General features: G+C 37.7%; 1 protein-coding gene and 1 long non-coding RNA gene across 2 annotated transcripts in view; one reads left to right on the forward strand and one right to left on the reverse strand.

Moving 5' to 3' along the window:
• Positions 1-1814: 1814 nt before the first annotated feature.
• Positions 1815-2665, reverse strand: LOC137244063 (uncharacterized). Its single transcript, XR_010950789.1, has 3 exons — positions 2471-2665; positions 2087-2355; positions 1815-2032 (listed from the first exon to the last, which is right to left on the reverse strand). It is a non-coding gene; the product is annotated as an uncharacterized lncRNA (long non-coding RNA).
• Positions 2666-8062: 5397 nt separating this feature from the next.
• LOC137234767 (organic cation transporter protein) overlaps positions 8063-19108 on the forward strand; it is a 174090-nt gene continuing 163044 nt past the window's right edge. Inside the window, exon 1 of the mRNA XM_067758228.1 lies at positions 8063-8226. The gene's annotated coding sequence lies outside the window, so the exon portion shown is untranslated. The remainder of the gene's footprint in view (positions 8227-19108) is intronic.

Genomic DNA, 19108 nt, shown 5'->3' on the forward strand with positions numbered 1-19108 from the left:
TTAACCGCACTGGAACAGTATACTATAAAAGTGTGCAATTACTGGCATATGCTGATGACATTGATATCATCGGCCTAAACACCCGCGATGTTAGTTCTGCTTACTCCAAACTGGAAAAAGAAGCGGTAAAGATGGGTTTGATGGTGAATGAGGACACAAAGAAGTACCTGCTGTCATCGAGCAAAGAGTCAGCGCATACGCGCCTTGGCAACCACGCTACTGCAGCCATAATTTCGAAATAGTAAAAGACTTCGTTTATTTGGGAACCAGCATCAACACTAGCAACAACATCAGCACTGAAATCCAGCGAATAATCAATCTTGCCAATAAATGCTACTTTGGACTAGGTAGGCAATTGAAAAGTAAAGTCCTCTCTCGGCGAACGAAAATGACACTCTCAAGTCACTTATCGTACCCGTCCTGCTATATGGGGCAGAAGCATGGACCATGACAACAGCAGATGAAGCGGTTTTGGGAGTATTCGAGAGAAAAGTTCTTCGAAAGATTTATGGACCTCTGCGCGTTGGCGATGGCGAGTACCGAAGAAGATTTAATGATGAGCTGTACGAGCTATACGCAGACATCAACATAGTCCAGCGAATTAAAACGCAGCGGCTGCGCTGGCTAGGCCATGTTATGCGAATGAAAGATGATGCTCCGGCCAAAAAAGTGTTTCTATCGGAACCCGCCTATGGAAGCAGAGGTAGAGGGCGACCCCCACTCTGTTGGAAGGACCAGGTGGAAAACGATTTAAACTCCCTTGGTGTGACCAATTGGCGCCGGTTGGCGGAGCGAAGGAACGACTGGCGCGCCTTGTGGGACGGCCATAACCGTTTAGACGGTTAAGCGCCAATTAAGTAAGTAAGTAAGTAGTTGTTATCCCAAAAGATGATTGCTTCTTCATTATTTTCCATACGGCGCCTTGTACTTTAATATGTCAGTTAATCGAAATCAATTGAAATTTTCGTTTGACTTGCTATTCTTCTGCACGGCGAATTAGTTGAATTCGCTTTGCCACCACCTGGTATGGGTTCACTTTGCACCACTGTATATATGTGTACATATGTATTTCGCGGTGCTGGACCCGGATCTAAGGCTTACCTGGGAATCCTAAAGTAATTAGCAGATAACAATAACAAATTGCTAATAATTTCTAGGATATTTTACCTTTTATTTTAAATTTCTTCTTAGAATTCCTGTCCCCGTTCCCTCTATCTCCCTCCAACTAACTTTCTCGTTTCTACTCCAACTCCCTCTCCCACTCCCCTTCCCTCCCCAAGTCCCACTTTCACTTCCATTCCCACTCAATCCGACTCCTAGCTCGATCCAACTCCCACTCCGACCCCACTCCTACTCCACTTCAGCTCCCAGTTGCGAAATCAAATGTATATTGCGAAAGCGTGGTTAGGTCAACTTTTAAAATCTTAGAAATAAAATACCAAGAACCTGTCTTAAAAAATCGGTTACGAGCCTTGGACGCTTATAATACATAGACTGTGTTCTTGTTGCAGCTGTTGCAGCAATTTTACTTCTTATGACAAAGTATTACGTTTTTCGGCAAAATTTGAGCAGCTGTGGCAGCACCGAGCCTTTATTGAATGAAATGTTGACAATCTGTTGAACATCGTTAGCGAATCGAAGGCAATCAGCCCTATTCTGCATTTCGACTTGGATTGGAATTTTTTCGATGTGACGATTTTGGTATTCTGTGTTCCAATCTCTTTCGATCCAACTTCGAATCGTTCGATTTTGTGTATTCTGCATTTCGATCGTAGTTCCGTTTTTCTAAGTTGAAAATTGGTTGGCGGAAAAATATTTTCTTTTTATTTTTTTATTAATTTATAACAGAATTTTAGCAAAAATGTAAGTAAAACTTGTTAAGAAACGTAAAAGGCTTGATGATGATTGTGTTTTATATGTTTCCAGGTCAAAAACAACATGTCAATGTCGAAATCCTTGGACGTATTTGCCCCGCAAAAGTATCTAACACATACTTGAAAGCATCCTTATTGAGTCGAAAGTTTTTTTGAACCTAAATAAGAAAATATGTCATTAAACTTTACCACTTTTAAGTTAAATATCTTACAATTCGTCTCTCATCTCGAATGGATTACACAAATCTCGCAATATTTGCCTTTCCATTCTCGCTTGGCCATTTTCGTATGCGTTGCTTTCCAACTCCACAAATAATGCCGAGGTTATTGCTTCCATTATAATAGACAGCTATAATTTGTGTCTGTTCGTTGGGTCCAGTTATATGCCAAAGCAAGCTGCCGGAGTAGAGGAAGTTGAAGCGAAAACGTAAACAATCCTTGTGGAAAGAATAAATAAATCTTCATAAAGTATTTTAGGCCACTGCAATGAAATAAGCATCCATAAAATTCAGAAAATGTTGTGCAGGAATCCGTTTTAACAAAACTTGGTGGCCAAGGCAGGGAATTGGACAAAAGAACAACAAAAATACACTTACAATTATGAAAGCTCTTCACTCAAAAAATTATAACACGGCGGCAATATATTCTATTCCTTTTCTTTGTACAAAACGGCTTGGATAATAAATATTAACGTTTTCAGTGTTTTTTACAAATTTTCTTTAATTTATTTTGTTCACACATTCCGTACAAACAGCTGATTTCGAAAAATCATTTGCTCTTCCTCTTCTCGTTACGATTCCGTCGTAATGCAGAATACCGAACTTCGATTTAAGCGGAGCGTAGAACGGGAACGTAATCGAAATGCAGAATAGGGGTGAATATAATAATTTTCACTGCGTTATTGCAGTTTGAGTATCAGCAATATTCCATCAATTAAGTAGCACTTTAGCAATAGTGTTCCAAGCAGCGAACACACCACCCATACATATACCGACACACACACAAATCCCTCATTTTTATTTGTAAGATATTACTCGATTTAATTTTTTTGCGTTGACTGGGTTACGATTAAACAGAAAACGAGGAGAGCGAGAGGACCATAAACACCTTAGAGCAAAGTAAGGTATGTAACTGCATATCTGCATTTTTCACCCCATATCTTAACCTAACAAAACCGGCAAAGAAGCCCCTTTATAAACAAGTGCGTTGAGCGGTATTTGAATTATCTGCGAAAAAGCCGGTTCCAACTAAGGTTGTTGCTGTTATTGTAGCCGCTACCACCACCGACCATTTCCACCCTCATGTAAACATACATATTTCAATTCTTTGATTATATTGCTCTCATTCCATGTTCCCTGCCACCCCCAAAATGAGGTCAACGATTTCAAATTACTACCGGCGTATTGACGCCATCGCACAGTGCATGTCATGCAATTTAATGACGTCAGGTTAAGGCGACATCTTCTGACGGCATTATTGAAATCGTCGCAATAATTTATTTTGACTATTTTTGGATCTCTTGAGCATTATTGATGCTTTTAATTATGTATCTTTCATTTTCTATTATATTCTTTTTTGTTGCTCCTGCATGCTGTTTATATGGCTATTTTAGTATTTTTAATTTTGGCCCTTTCAATTTTTCTGGCTATCCTGCTGTGCGGCGGCGAATTTCTAATGTTGCTGTAATTGTGCTTGTGGGAATGTATAAATGTATATTATGTATAGCCTGAAGAGGAAATTTCTCGCTCTGAGTTGATATAATTCTAGTGCATTAGGAGCCCCTACTAGTTCCCCATAAGTCTCTTTAACATGCTATCAACTTGCTAATTTAATATGGAGATGCTATAGAGACTTTAATGGGGGCTTGTTGTGCCGCTGTGCAAGCAACACAAGCAGTCTGGTCATGCTAAATCTCGACTACTGCTGACTTGCCTTAAGGCATTTCCGAGGTTTGCAGCGCCTTTTTACTATTACGTGCGACTGAAAGCGAGAGCGTCATTGTCAGGTAAAACACTTCCTTCGGATGAGACAGTTCGCACTCTTTGTTCTGATGACAATCACGCCAATTTTTCAAGGACTAAGAAACGAGGGTATATGCCTTGAGTGTCTGAACCCTTTTAAAGGGAGGAAGAAGGGTGGGCAATATACATGTTTGCCAAGTACTGTCATTCACAACTGTGAACGATCGTATCAACGCATTCTCATTAATGCAAAGTTTTTGAATATAACATTCATCTGCGCATACTCACCAATAGACGATACAGCTGACGTGGATACGGACTGTTTTAGAAGAAACTACAAAAGACATAGTAAGACTGCCCTCGCCTGGACATCGAAATCACATTTGGAGTATATAACGCCTGGGTGAACAGGAATGGGGTTTTTGGTTTTTCGCGTCTATGAACACCATAGATTTCGAGTAGGCCCGAAAAACCGCTGGCAACGTGCGATGTATTGGAGCGTTATCGCGATGCGAAGAAGGAAGAGAGGCGCCTACTTAGAAGGAAAAAATGTGTGGCAGAACGGCGTAAGTGTGAGTAATTTCAGATGTTGGATGATTGGAGCATTGAACGAAGATGACGAAGGCCTCAAGCTCGGATCATAGTAGATACCTAAAAGCCGATATACATATCACCTTTGCTAGGTAGAGACAAAGAAGACGAGCCCGATACAATGCGGATAATACGCTCGACGAAGTGAGAAAGGCAAATACCCGCCGAGTTGTTGAAACAAGTACGCCAATATTTGCATTATATTGTTGGCGGAGCATACAAAATATGGTCGGAGGACGCATGTTGACGATTGGAGTTTAAAAGAGCTCTACTTAATTCTCAAGTAAGGTAATTAAATTCTTCCTCGCTTATTGTGCAAAAAACTTAAGCACGAATTCAATAAACGGATAAGCCAAGTCCTGGAAAAGATTCACGATAACAACGGATTCTGATAATATTGGCATCATTACCCTTAACAAACGCGTCGTAAGTTCCTTCCCCGCTTGAATATATATGGGACTTCTAGTGAACTAGGACAGGACCGAAGTATTTGCTGTAATCAAATAAATAATCCGCATGTTCATGTTTTGCCGGCCATTTTACTATGGACGGTCAATAAAGGCCACACAAAGACTGAGTGCATCCATAGTTTGACCGGAATTTGCTTGACGACCAAACGGAAAACCCCGATGAGGTACCAGGACTTATGTTATAAAAAACCCCCCTCCTCTTGGCATATGCTAGAGTTTGTTGGGATTTAGCTTATTTACTGCCTCAGGAGATCTGGCAAATCTGCTCCCCTAGTAGCTGCAGCTAAGACCTCGCTACTGACGAGGTCTAATTTATATACATGTGGCCTTAAGTCTTCTGTCTTTTGAGCTGGGAGTAACTTTGTATGTCTTATATATCAGGATTTGCACTTAATGCTATCAAATTCTCGATTGATGGATCATATTAAGCTCCTGTCTTCTTTTGTTTTCTCCCAAGCGGAAATTTTTTCCAAAAATTTATGGTAATCTGTGTTGGCCCAATGAAGTTTAATCGTGAATTGGCTGAGCTTTACGCTGACATGAGCAAAGAGCAGTGGATAAAGGTCTAACGGTTACGTCGACGGGATCATGCTACGCTGTACTACAGGCGGAAGAGGAAAGGGTGACTTCATCTCCCTTGGTAGCATCAAGTAGCGTCAGTGAGAAGGATGAATGCCGTACCATTCTACTTAGTCACCAAAATCTACTAGACGCCGAAGCACAAATTAATCAATGAATGATTAGCGAATAATACATGCTCTGTAAATTTTTCCCCTGGGTAACTGCACTGACGCATACAGACCCTGTCAGCACATCAACAATACAAGCGAAAATGCACAAAACTAATAGCCGTGTCACAATGAAATTTTTCATATAGATGCGTTCAACGCAATCTTAGGCTTGATGAGTAGATTGCACGTATTTTTTGGAGAACTATGGGGCAACACTAGCGCCATCTGACATACAAAAGTTGGCGATCTTCCAACTTTTGTAGCAAGCAACGCACAAGAAGAAGAATTCGACATTTGCTTTGACTATGAGTGCTTCACACTTTGCAAGTGAAACTATTTTTCCCACTCTTGTCCAACGTTTTTCACAATTATAAACTGCATTTTTACAAAAAATGAGAATGAAAATGTTTATAACAGTGCTTCGCAAAATTTTGTACGTCAATGGACAAGTAGAAATAAGTTTCATCTGATAAGTCTGAAGTAAGGCATCGAGTCCTGAGAGTACCAAGCCTCCCGGGATTTCGCAATTTCTTCAGGATCTCATAGAGCAAATTTAAATATCTTGAATTCGTTTTCTTTTTAGTTTTAATTTTAAACCACAGGAACAGCCTTCTTTAGATCTTACAAACTTCAATGATCCGATCTCAAAGGATGTTTGTGAGTGTACCTAGCCTGTAGCAGCAATATAGGAGTATTACATATATGTGCATTACATAATTATTTTTGAGCCAAATCTCAAAGGTAACAGCCTCTGGGTTATCTCGAAAAATCCCGCGACCACGGGACTGCCATTTTCAAATTCCGAAATCCCGGGATTGCAAAAGACCTGCGGGATTCGATGCCTTAAGGGCCCATTACTGATACTTAGCATAGACTTGACTTGACTTGGCAACTTAGCCATGATTTTGCTCCACTTGGCGCATACAATCTGGCATCATAATCAATAAATGTCAATTTGTATGACAAAATGTCAAAATGAAATGGCATCTGAAAATGTAAACGTCTCTTAGAACTTACATAGAAAATCAAAATTCAACAGACCTCTAAGTCAAGTTAAGTGTTGCTAAGTTTTAAGTAATCAGTAACGTGCACTGTTCATTTAACAGAACTGTAAGTGCTAGTTCTTAAGTCAAGTCAAGTCTATGCTAAGTAACAGTAATGGGCCCTTTAGTCTGAAGTGTCTGTTTATACCCTGCAAAAATTGTTGGATTACGTGTTCCATTTTCTTCATGTTGGAGTACTCTAACAATACTCCTTTGCAATGCGTTTGCGAACCACCATCAGGCGATCATTGCTCGTTTTTTAACGACCGTGATCACGACACGATGACTATCGAACAGAGTTGCCAAAAGTAAAATATTGCATACAAATAACTGATAATAAAATTTTACTATGGCAACTCTGATAAAATGCAACCGCGCACTGGTTTTATGTATACATACTATAGTATAGAGAAACATTAGTTTCTTTATTCACGCAAATGCTAAATAACATAAGAATATTCGTAGTAAAAAAGATAAAAGTTGTATTGCCACTCTTCATTTACTTTCATTTTAAATTAAATTCACTCCGATAATTGTTTCCGACACAATTCCTCTTTAGTACTTTGGCATAGGATCCTCTGTGGATGCTCCATGGAGTACTACAGTGAAAGTACTTTGGAAAGTACTCTTACGTATGTACTCTATGGAATACTCACAAGCAAAGCGAGAGTGGGATCACCTACTCCTCTCCTAGGACATCGCAATGTTAATTGGAGCACATTTTTTGTATGAATACAGATTGTTTTGGAATACTCCTATACTCCCAAAGGAGTATTCCTTACATTATTTATGGAGTACTCGCGTTTTTTGAAGGGTATTTGCAAAAGTAACATCTTGCGTGATTGTGGCTATTGATGACAGTATCGTAATGCATAACATTGCGTTGAATGCACCTATAAGTATGCAAATGTTCAATGTGACGCGGCCATAAGAATACTACACAAATACGAAATAACGAATTGCATAGGCGTTTGTCGACATGTCAAAAGTCAGCATTCGGACAAGTTTAGAACGACTATTAACGGCATGCGGAAGTTTACCAACGATTCAGTTTAGATTTGGGATTTCAAGTGCAAACATTGAAAGGTACTTTGATTATAATGTGAAGGCATAAAGTAGAATTATACTAGATAAAATAGATAGACGAAGTAAAAATGTGAAAGGCGATTTATATAGTTGAATATACATACATATTTGTGAAGAAAGCTTTAAATTTAAAAAATTATTTCAATGGAGTGATGAAAAAGTGCGAAACGGAAGTACAGAAGTTGGTTTAAAGGAATATATATTAAAACTTTACTTATTTTTACCTACAAATGTACATATATGTATATTTTAAATATTTATAAAAAGTAAAAAAATTTTGAAATACAAAAGGTTTCGTAATTTAGTTAGAAGAAAATTTACGAGAACCAGAAACAAATAATCATAGTGAAATAATAAGATAAATTAAGGAAGTAAAGTGCCGACACAACAACGAACAACGAAAATACTTCATACATACATACCAACAAAAAATATTCAATACAAGGGAAAGCACGAGCAACAAAAGAAAAGTAAGTGAATGCCGGCAGCACGTGCAAAAGGTGTGGTGAAAGTGCTACCGCACAAACACATACGCACACACACGTGTGTGAGTGAAATGTTAAACAATCATTTCAGGGGATGTTAGGATAAAGCGCATGTGTGTCTAAATGTGTGTATGCGTGTGCGGTTGAATGAACCAAACATTTTTTTAAAGAAAAAAGATTGAAAAGACAAATTTTTCCAAACATTAGAATAACCTTGATTTGGTATTTATTATGCGTGGGAAAATATACATTTGCTAGCATTAAAATGTAGAGATTTGTTATTTATTGATTTTTATCATGCGAATTTACGCAGAAATATAAAATAAGAAATAATAACAAGGTACCTACAACCTTTTTATCTTTATATGCGTTTACATATACATATATATTTATGTATATATACACACATACATAACTTCTTTGTTAAGTCCTTTATTCTTATATATCGGCCTCTATAAAAAGCCAATGTACATACTGTCGACGTTCTGGCAAAAATCACTAAGTCCAAAATGATTTAATGTCATTACTCTGTCACTGACGTTTAAGTTTTACGTATTCAACCAGCAATACGTGCTGAAATGAACTTAATGAGGTTTGCCTGTTGAAAATGGATATTTTTTAAGAATTTTTGCTGTCATTTACTCAAATGCTAAAAATTAACTTAGTGACTTTCGTTTGAACGCCGACCATGTACTTTTTTTTATCGGCACGTGAATATTGCGTATACGCAGTGGTGTTTTACTATTGAAGCAAATCTGTTGGGTTTTACGTTCTTCATCGAAGTGTTGCCGGCAATATTTAATGCAATTTTAATAAGCGAACATTTCAGCCACATTTTTTCATTGCGTTTCTAGCAGTGAATTTAGTTTTAGTGTTAGATTTTTCAGTGTGAGTTTAAACTACAGGTAAAATGTCAATTTAACTCTACCACTTTGGCTATTTAGCTTTAGTATTAATTCTCATCTTTGGCAAGGCGCCAAAGTCTGGGATGAACTCGAATTATATCAAACATAATTTGGACAACGCTGTTTTTCTTTGAAAGCATCAGAAGTCGTGTTTGTTTAATTCTGCCGTGTGAAGGCTCTTTCTCCTCATACTGGTTGCTGTAACGAAGGCTTTTCGCGGCAAAACTATATATATATAACTATATATTCCGGATCAGCACAGTATTCTGCAGACCCTATCCCTTCCATTGCTTTGGAGCCACCGGTGTACATGTGCCACAATGTCTACAGGCATAACGTGTAGCCATCGAAGTGGTTTTCAGGTCTCCAGGTGTGCTAAACATTTGTAGTCTGCATTCTTCTCTAATTTCTTGAGGTTTATTCTTTTAGTGTAAAAGGCTGAACCACTTGAACCGTACCCGTTCTGCGGCTCAGTAATGCCCAGGAACCGGTACAAGTTTTGCCAAATTAGTTTGAACCACTTAACTAACGGTTTACCTCCGTGGTAGCATTACTGCAGCGAATCGCACTTTCTTGAAACCTATGGTGCATCCGAGTTGCAGCAGTTGGGAGGTATTCATCAAGCCTGTAGAAGGAAACCATGCTTTGCGTGATTTTCTCCTGTTTGCCAGCAGAGAATATACTCTAAATATTTTTAGTACATACTCATATATCTGCTTTAGAAGATACTAGCTTTGTTTGGAAGGATACTAGCTTTGGACGAAGATAGTGACTTTAAGCTTCTCGGAGAAGGTGCCTGCTTCGTCACCGCAATCCATTTTGAACCTGCCTGTGTACCTGACACTCCCTTTGAATACTCTCTCACTTTCTCAATCTCTTGTCGAGGGAAACCTCACCTCACAGCTTTTGGCAAAGTTCAATATTGGTCGAAAATGTGGAGCCTGTGTATCACTGTGGCCATACTATTTCCCAATCCCATCACCTACGATCTCTAATGTATGGGCATATGGATGTAACACGTACATAAAAGATGATGTTGGGTTTTAACTGGTTGACTGGCCACCGTATTCTATACTTTATGTGGATCTTTTGATCGTTGTGCATTGCTTAAAGCTACTATGTACATAAGTTTTGGTCCTAACTACTCTCTTGCATGAAAAGTAGACATGCATTATAGATTTTCTCTACATTTCATTCAGTATAAAGTTTCCAGCCAAGCTTCCTGCTTATTTTGACGTCAAGATATTTGTTCCTCGTGGCAAGTAAGATTTTATTACTCTTGAATGATTCAGTCGATATAGAGCGACTTTGGTTTCCTTACTGCAAGCTATCAGCTGAACAGTGTGGCCACTTGGGGTGAAATAAATGAATTTAGAGTTATATCGAGCTCGAATTTGCAGCTATGACGAGGTTCATTTCAACTATGGGGCTGTCGCACATCCGATTTGTTGCTAAAATTGTTGCTATGAACCTATCGCGTAAATTTCATTAAGATTGGCTGAAGACTTTGGTTACCCATATGAGATATAAACAGACTCACACATTTCTTCCTTTGCCTTTACTGAAATAAGCTTTCAAAAAAATATTTAACTTCATGTAAGTTAATGAAGCACGTTGTTTTAATAAAAGCCAACCAATGACACTCAAATATATCCGTACCACCTGTAAAGATGGATACCGGTGCATATACGAAACATTTTCCTTTTAATGAACAGCATTTTCTGAATCTCTCTTTTGCTCCTTCCTCTATCCTTTCCCAATTTGTTTCTTCCTTTTTATACTCAGTTGAGCAGAGCTCACAGAGTATATTAAGTTTGATTGGATAACGGTTGGTTGTACATATATAAAGGAATCGAGATAGATATAGACTTCCATATATCAAAATAATCAGGATCGAAAAAAAATTTGATTGAGCCATGTCCGTCCGTCCGTCCGTCCGTTAACACGATAACTTTAGTAAATTTTGAGGTGTCTTGATGAAATTTGGTATGTAGGTTCCTGAGCAGTCATCTCAGATCACTATTTAAAATGAACGATATCGGACTATAACCACGCCCACTTTTTCGATATCGAAAATTTCGAAAAACCGAAAAAGTGCGATAATTCATTACAAAAGACCGATAAAGCGACGAAACTAGGTAGATGAGTTGAACTTATGACGCGAAATAGAAAATTAGTAAAATTTTGGACAATGGGCGTGGCACCGCCCACTTTTAAAAGAAGGTAATTTAAAATTTTGCAAGCTGTAATTTGGCAGTCGTTGAAGATATCATGATGAAATTTGGCAGGAACGTTACTCTTATTACTATATGTACGCTTAATAAAAATTAGCAAAATCGGAGAAGGACCACGCCCACTTTTAAAAAAATTTTTTTTTAAAGTAAAATTTTCACAAAAAATTTAATATTTTTACAGTATATACGTAAATTATGTCAAGATTCAACTCCAGTAATGATATGGTGCAACAAAATACAAAAATAAAAGAAAATTTAAAAATGGGCGTGGCTCCGCCCTTTTTCATTTAATTTGTCTAGGATACTTTTAACGCCATAAGTCGAACAAAAATTAACCAATCCTTTTGAAATTTGGTAGGGGCATAGATTTTATGGCGTTAACTGTTTTCTGTGAAAATGGGCGAAATCGGTTGATGTCACGCCCAGTTTTTATACACAGTCGTCCGTCTGTCCTTCCGCATGGCCGTTAACACGATAACTTGAGCAAAAATCGATATATCTTTACTAAACTCAGTTCACGTACTTATCTGAACTCACTTTATCTTGGTATGAAAAATGAACGAAATCCGACTATGACCACGCCCACTTTTTCGATATCGAAAATTACGAAAAATGAAAAAAATGCCATAATTCTATACCAAATACGAAAAAGGGATGAAATATGGTAAGGTAATTGGATTGTTTTATTGACGCGAAATATAACTTTAGAAAAAACTTTATAAAATGGTTGTGACACCTACCATATTAAGTAGAAGAAAATGAAAAAGTTCTACAGGACGAAATAAAAAACCATTAAAATCTTGGCAGGTATTACATATATAAATAAAGTAGCGGTATCCAACAGATGATGTTCTGGGTCACCTTGGTCCACATTTTGGTCGATATCTGGAAAACGTCTTCACATATACAACTGCCACCACTCCCTTTTAAAACTCTCATTAATACCTTTAATTTGATACCCATATCATACAAACTCATTCTAGAATCACCCCTGGTCCACCTTTATGGCGATATTTCGAAAAGGCGAACACCTTTAGAACGAAGGCCCACTCCCTTTTAAAAATACTCATTAACACCTTTCATTTGATACCCATATCGTACAAACAAAGTCTAGAGTCACACCTGGTCCATCTTTATGGCGATATCTCGAAAAGGCGTCCACCTATAGAACTAAGGCCCACTCCCTCTTAAAATACTCATTAACTCCTTTCGTTTGATACCCATATTGCACAAACGAATTCTAGAGTCACCCCTGGTCCACCTTTATGGCGATATCTCGAAAAGGGGTCCACCTATAGAACTAAGCCCCACGCCCTTTTAAAATAATCATTAACACCTTTCATTTGATTCCCATATCATACAAACAAATTCTAAAGTCACCCCTGGTCCACCTTTATGGCGATATCTCGAAAAGGCGAACACCTATAAAACGAAGGCCCACTCCCTTTTAAAAATACTCATTAACACCTTTGATTTGATACCCATATCGTACAAACAAAGTCTAGAGTCACCCCTGGTCCACCTTTATTGCGATACCTCGAAAATGCGTCCACCTATAGAACTAAGGCCCACTCCCTCTTAAAATACTCATTAACTCCTTTCGTTTGATACCCATATTGCACAAACGAATTCTAGAGTCACCCCTGGCCCACCTTTATGGCGATATCTCGAAACGGCGTCCACCTATAGAACTAAGGCCCACTCCCTTTTAAAATACTGATTAACACCTTTCGTTTGATGCCCATATTGTGCAAACAAATTCTAGGGTCACCCCTGGTCCACCTTTATGGCGATATCTCGAAACGGCGTCCACCTATGGAACTAAGGATTACTCCCTTTTAAAATGCTCATTAACACCTTTCATTTGATACCCATATCGTACAAACGCATTCTAGAGTCACCCCTGGTCCATCTTTACGGCGATATCTCGAAAAGGCGTCCATCTATAGAACTTAGGTCCACGCCCTTTTAAAATGCTCATTAACACCTTTCATTTGATACCCATATCGTACAAACGCATTCTAGAGTCAACCCTGATCCACCTTTATGGCTATATCCCTAAATGGCGTCCACCTATAGAACTATGGCCCACTCCCTCATAAAATACTCTTTAATGCCTTTCATTTGATACACATGTCATACAAACACATTCCAGGGTTTCCCTCGGTTCATTTTCCTACATGGTTATTTTCCCTTATGTTGTCACCATAGCTCTCAACTGAGTATGTAATGTTCGGTTACACCCGAACTTAACCTTCCTTACTTGTTTATTTTCCTCTTCTTCAGCTCTCTTGAGGCTTTGAACACCAAAAAGGACGGCACTTATGCCGGTTTAATTTTATTTGCAAGAAGATATCTTCTTGTTTAGACTTATTAGATATCAAACGGAGTCCGACAATCTTAAACTCATTTACTTCAATTGTTTGGCGCCAACCTTCAATTGGTAGAAGCTATTTGTGTGTACTTAGTATATTCCAAGGACTTGATTGAAATTCACCCCATATGTACGTTTCAAATTAATAAATAAATAACATTAAAAATAAATTGTTAACAACAACTATACGAGTATTAATTTCATAGTTTATTTGCACGAACTTGACATACACAGTTGGATAAAAACCGGACAACTTGTGAGTAATTTGAAAGCTACATTCCGTTATAAAAATCTAACTGTGAAGGAAGGCTGTTGCTCATATCAAGGTAATGTGTTTAAAGTGTCTGTTAATGGTGACTTAACCATAACCAAATAAAGCAGCTGATCGAACCAACCTTATGGAAATCAATGTAATCGATTAACGGTGCCATACCATAACGCTAAAGCCATAACCATACCATAGACAACCAATTTGTTTTTGGTTTTTCGCCATATCCATAACCTAAACATATTTGAGTTGGTGAATTTATTAATTTTTTGTAGATTTTATTTATTGTTTTGGTTACGTTTTGGCTAAGGGACTTATTATTTGTGGTACATGTTTGTAATTTTTTGCGTTTTCTTCAATTTTATGAACATTTCACGATTTTTAGGTTAAGGCACCAACAACTGATGCCAACTGATATGGATAACTAAAATTATGGTTGTGACTATGGCGTTATGACTATGTCAACTTTAACTTACACTTAAGTCTTTTATACAGTTTTGTCTCTTTCACAGCACCACGTAGTACCTAAAGGGTTTCAGAAATGAAAAACACAAACCGTAGTTGGAACTGACTAAATATTCCAGATATGTCAAAAATATGGATCCAAAATGAAAGATGGAAATATTTAGGCCACAATTAATTAAATATTTAAAGGAACAAGACGTAGCAAAAATATACTTCCGGATTAGACATAAATTTTTTTCAATTCACCAAGGGATTTGTATTAGAGGTTTACGCCGATCACTTTATCGGCGGCGGCGGCTTAGGCTCAATTATATACCGGTGTTCTTACTTTAAAAAGCTTGATTTTTCTATTTTAAAAAAATTATATTTAGGAAAGGTTTTTTTGTATGTATTTAAGGAAATCAACGTGTTGACCATTTCGGAAAGATCCGGGGTTTTTGCCTGTAGATTTCGCAGACCGTTCGAAAAGTTTCAGGAGTAGCTCCTTGCGAAGGGATTGTCCCTCGTTCACTTACTCCACAGAGGCTTTGAACCTAACCCCGGTATTTGGAATTGGTACTGCTGCGTCTGCTGAAAAGAAATAGATACATAAAATAGTCACAGTTTTGTCTATATATCTCGTGAAAAGAGTAGTTTCACCTAGGGTTACCTCCCAATAATCGTCGTGAACACAATTTCTTTAAATCATTTGTGGCTCCTTGGCGGTCACGCACAAAGGCGACTTACCGTTGCTATTAATGGTCTATTAATACTCATGACTCCCGTGCCACAGGGCGCCTCCAGTTTTTTCGGCTGTTTTTAAGAGCTAAAATTCCTGATGTGCGAACAGTAGCAATCCCGACCACCAGTCGCTACCACGCCTCCTGACCCTCAAACCATATGCCAGCACAGAAGCTATAGGACTGCGACTTCGAACTCATACCTTCGTCGACGTAACTTTCCTAGAAGTTCTAGCTACAAAGACTTTCCAACGGATGCTTTTGTCGCGCTATGCTGTCGAGCTACATCAGAGAAACACCTTGAAACGTTAGGGAGTGACTATTTGGCCAAGGATGCCGCCCTCGAAATCATAAGCAGTCTAAGTGGATGTCATTGCGTAATGGGTGAAAATCGTATAAACCTCGGCGCATCTACATAATTAAAATTTTACAAAGATCCTGGATAAAGTTTTTAAAATTTAGACCAAAGTTTGCAGACGTTTGTGTTGACAACATTGTTTTCAATATTCTTTGCTAAATCAAAATGATATTTCAGAATGAAAGTCGACCGATTTTAAGTTGAAAGATGTTAACGGCATCTCTTTTGGGTATTTTGCTTTTTATAACAACTTGAGGACAATTTGAAAACATGTTCGACTTGGGAAATTTTATTTAAATTGATTGTTTATTATTAATTTTTTGAAAAAAAAAAAACTATGTAATTACCCGGTACTTCATTTTATATAAACAAAATTTATTGCTGTTCATGTTGTCTGCATTAACAACAAGTAAGGAAGGCTAAGTTCAGGTGTAACCGAACATTACATACTCAGCTGAGAGCTTTGGAGACAAAATAAGGGGAAATCGCCATGTAGGAAAATTAACCTAGGGTAACCCTGGAATGTGTTTGTATGACATTAGTCTCAAATGGAAGATAATAAAGAGTATTTTAAAAGGGAGTGGGCCTTAGTTATATAGGTGGACGCCTTTTCGAGAAATCGCCATAAAGGTGGACCAGGGTGACTCTAGAATTTGTTTGTACGATATGGGTATCAAATGAAAGGTATTAAAGAGTATTTTAAAAGGGGGTGGCGTTTCGAGATATCGAGCAAATTGTGGATCAGGGTAACTCAGAACATCATCTGTCGGGTACCGCAAATTTATTTATATATGTAATATTACGAACAGTATTCCTGCCAAGATTCCAAGGGCTTTTGATTTCGTCCTGCAGAACTTTTTCATTTTCTTCTACTTAATATGGTAGGTGTCACACCCATTTTACAAAGTTTTTCCTAAAGTTATATTTTGCGTCAATAAACCAATCCAATCACCATGTTTCATCCATTTTTTCATATTTGGTATAAAATTATGGCATTTTTTAAATTTTTCGTAATTTTCGATATCGAAAAAGTGGGCGTGGTCATAGTCGGATTTCGGCCATTTTTTACACCAATACAAAGTGAGTTCACATAAATACGTGAACTGAGTTTAGTAAAGATATATCGATTTTTGCTGAAGTTATGGTGTTAACGGCCGAGCGGAAGGACAGACGGTCGACTGTGTATAAAAACTGGGCGTGGCTTCAACCGATTTCCACCATTTTCACAGAAAAGAGTTATCGCCATAGAAGCTATGCTCTAACTAAATTTCACAAGGATTGGTAAATTGTTGTTCGACTTATGGCATTAAAAGTATTCTAGACAATTTAAATGAAAAAGGGCCGGAGCCAGGCCCATTTTGAAATTTTCTTTTTGAATGTTGACATAATTTACTTATACACTGTAAAGATATTAAATTTTTTGTTTAAATTTGACTTAAAAAAATTTTTTTTTTAAAAGTGGGCGTGTTCGTCATCCGACTTTGCTAATTTTTTTTAGCACACATATAGTAATAGGAGTAATGTGCCTACCAAATTTCATCATGATATCTTCAACGACTGCCAAATTACAGCTTACAAAACTTTTATATTACCTTCTTTTAAAAGTGGGCGGTGCCACGCCCATTGTCCAAAATTTTACTAATTTTCTATTCTGCGTCATAAGTTCAACCCACCTATCAAGTTTCATCGCTTTATCCGTCTTTGGTAATGAATTATCGCACCCTTTCGGTTTTTCGAAATTTTCGATATCGAAAAAGTGGGCGCGGTTGTAGGCCGATTTCGTTCATTTTAAATAGCGATATGAGATGAACACCCAGGAACCTACATACCAAATTTCATCAAGATACCTCAAAATTTGCTCAAGTTATTGTGTTTACGGGCGGACGGACGGACGGACTTGGCTTAATGCATTTCTTTTTTCGCCCAAATCATTTTGATATATACATAGAAGTCTATATCTATCTCGATTAATTTATGCTGTTACGGATTACCGTTATGCGAACAGAATTAATATACTCTGTGAGCTCTGCTCAGCTGAGTATAAAAATTAACTTTTAGCTTTTTGTTTGCAGTAGTGCGCTATGTTGCTTCATTGTGTATGTGTATGCGTGCGTGCGGCATACTTGACGTAAATTGCGTCCTTGTAGCTATTTTTACCTGTAATGTAATGAAAAGAAAAAAAAAACAGAAGAATTCAGCATAAAGACTTTAAAAATATAAACCATTTGCATCAACCATTGGAAATATATTACACCCTCATCCATACGACCTACATAACAACCCCTCAACCTCTGTTCAAAACAACAACAGTCGCCTTTGGCTGTTTGCTTATGAGCATCATTTATAATTTTTGTTTTTAATTATTTCGATTTTCGATTAGATTTAGATGTCAATCATATTTAATATTTGAGAAGAATTTGAGTTTAAGCTAGAAAAAATGTTTTGGCACAAAACATGGCGGAACCATACAAACATAAATAAAATTCCATTTATTTTTTTTATTAAAAAGATGGACTAATATAGAAATCGTACTGCGCCGGAAGTTGAAGTGTCAAATCATATTAAAAGAGTATTAATAAACTGATTTCCGGCGGTCCCCTGTCCCTGGTTCCGCCAAGGCACAAAATTTGTCAATATGCAAATATAATGTGATGAAGATATGTAATAATTATTTATTCCAAAAATATAGTAAACAACTGGCGATGACAGTGTTATCGATGATAAGCACATATTGTTGACAGGAATGTCAAAGAGCAGTGAAGTGTACGTGTTATTCATGTGTTATTCATGAAAGTATAAACAAGTACGCCCTGACGTATGATTAATTAATGTTGTTTACAAATTAAAAAGAATTAAATCACCTTATTTCACAAAGGCCCTAGATTAAGTTAGGTCTTAGCGACCAGTCCGTATGTATGTCATATAAACTGAAACAAAACAAGTAAGAACGTCCAAGTTCGGGTGAAACCGAACATTACATACCCAGCTGTGCACTTGGCTGCGCAATAATACATAGTACCTGGGCGACCGAGCTTTGCTCGGCAATCTTCGAGTATGCCGCATAACTTACTTTTTTCTACATGTCATCATTAATCAAACTCTACTTTTTTATATGCACATATATTATATATTTTTATTTACCAATATTTAATTTCCTTAAAAATAGGGTTGAAAAACATATCAACCACTAACCGCAAAATGAACTGGAATGAAAAATTTGTAATGGGTAAACACAGCCATGTGGCTACCGTGGTGTGATGGTAGCGTGCTCCGCCTACCACGCCGCATGCCCTGGGTTCACACCCCGGGCAAAGCAACATCAAAACTTTAGAAATAAGGTTTTTCAATTAGAAGAAAATTTTTCTAAGCGGGGTCGCCCCTCGGCAGTGTTTGGCAAGCGCTCCGGGTGTATTTCTGCCATGAAAAGCTCTCAGTGAAAACTCATCTGCCTTGCAGATGCCGTTCGGAGTCGGCATAAAACATGCAGGTCCCGTCCGGCCAATTTGTAGGGAAAATCAAGAGGAGCACGACGCAAATTGGAAGA

This window comes from Eurosta solidaginis, chromosome 1 (assembly GCF_040869045.1).
Source record: "Eurosta solidaginis isolate ZX-2024a chromosome 1, ASM4086904v1, whole genome shotgun sequence".
Lineage (NCBI taxonomy): Eukaryota > Metazoa > Arthropoda > Insecta > Diptera > Tephritidae > Eurosta > Eurosta solidaginis.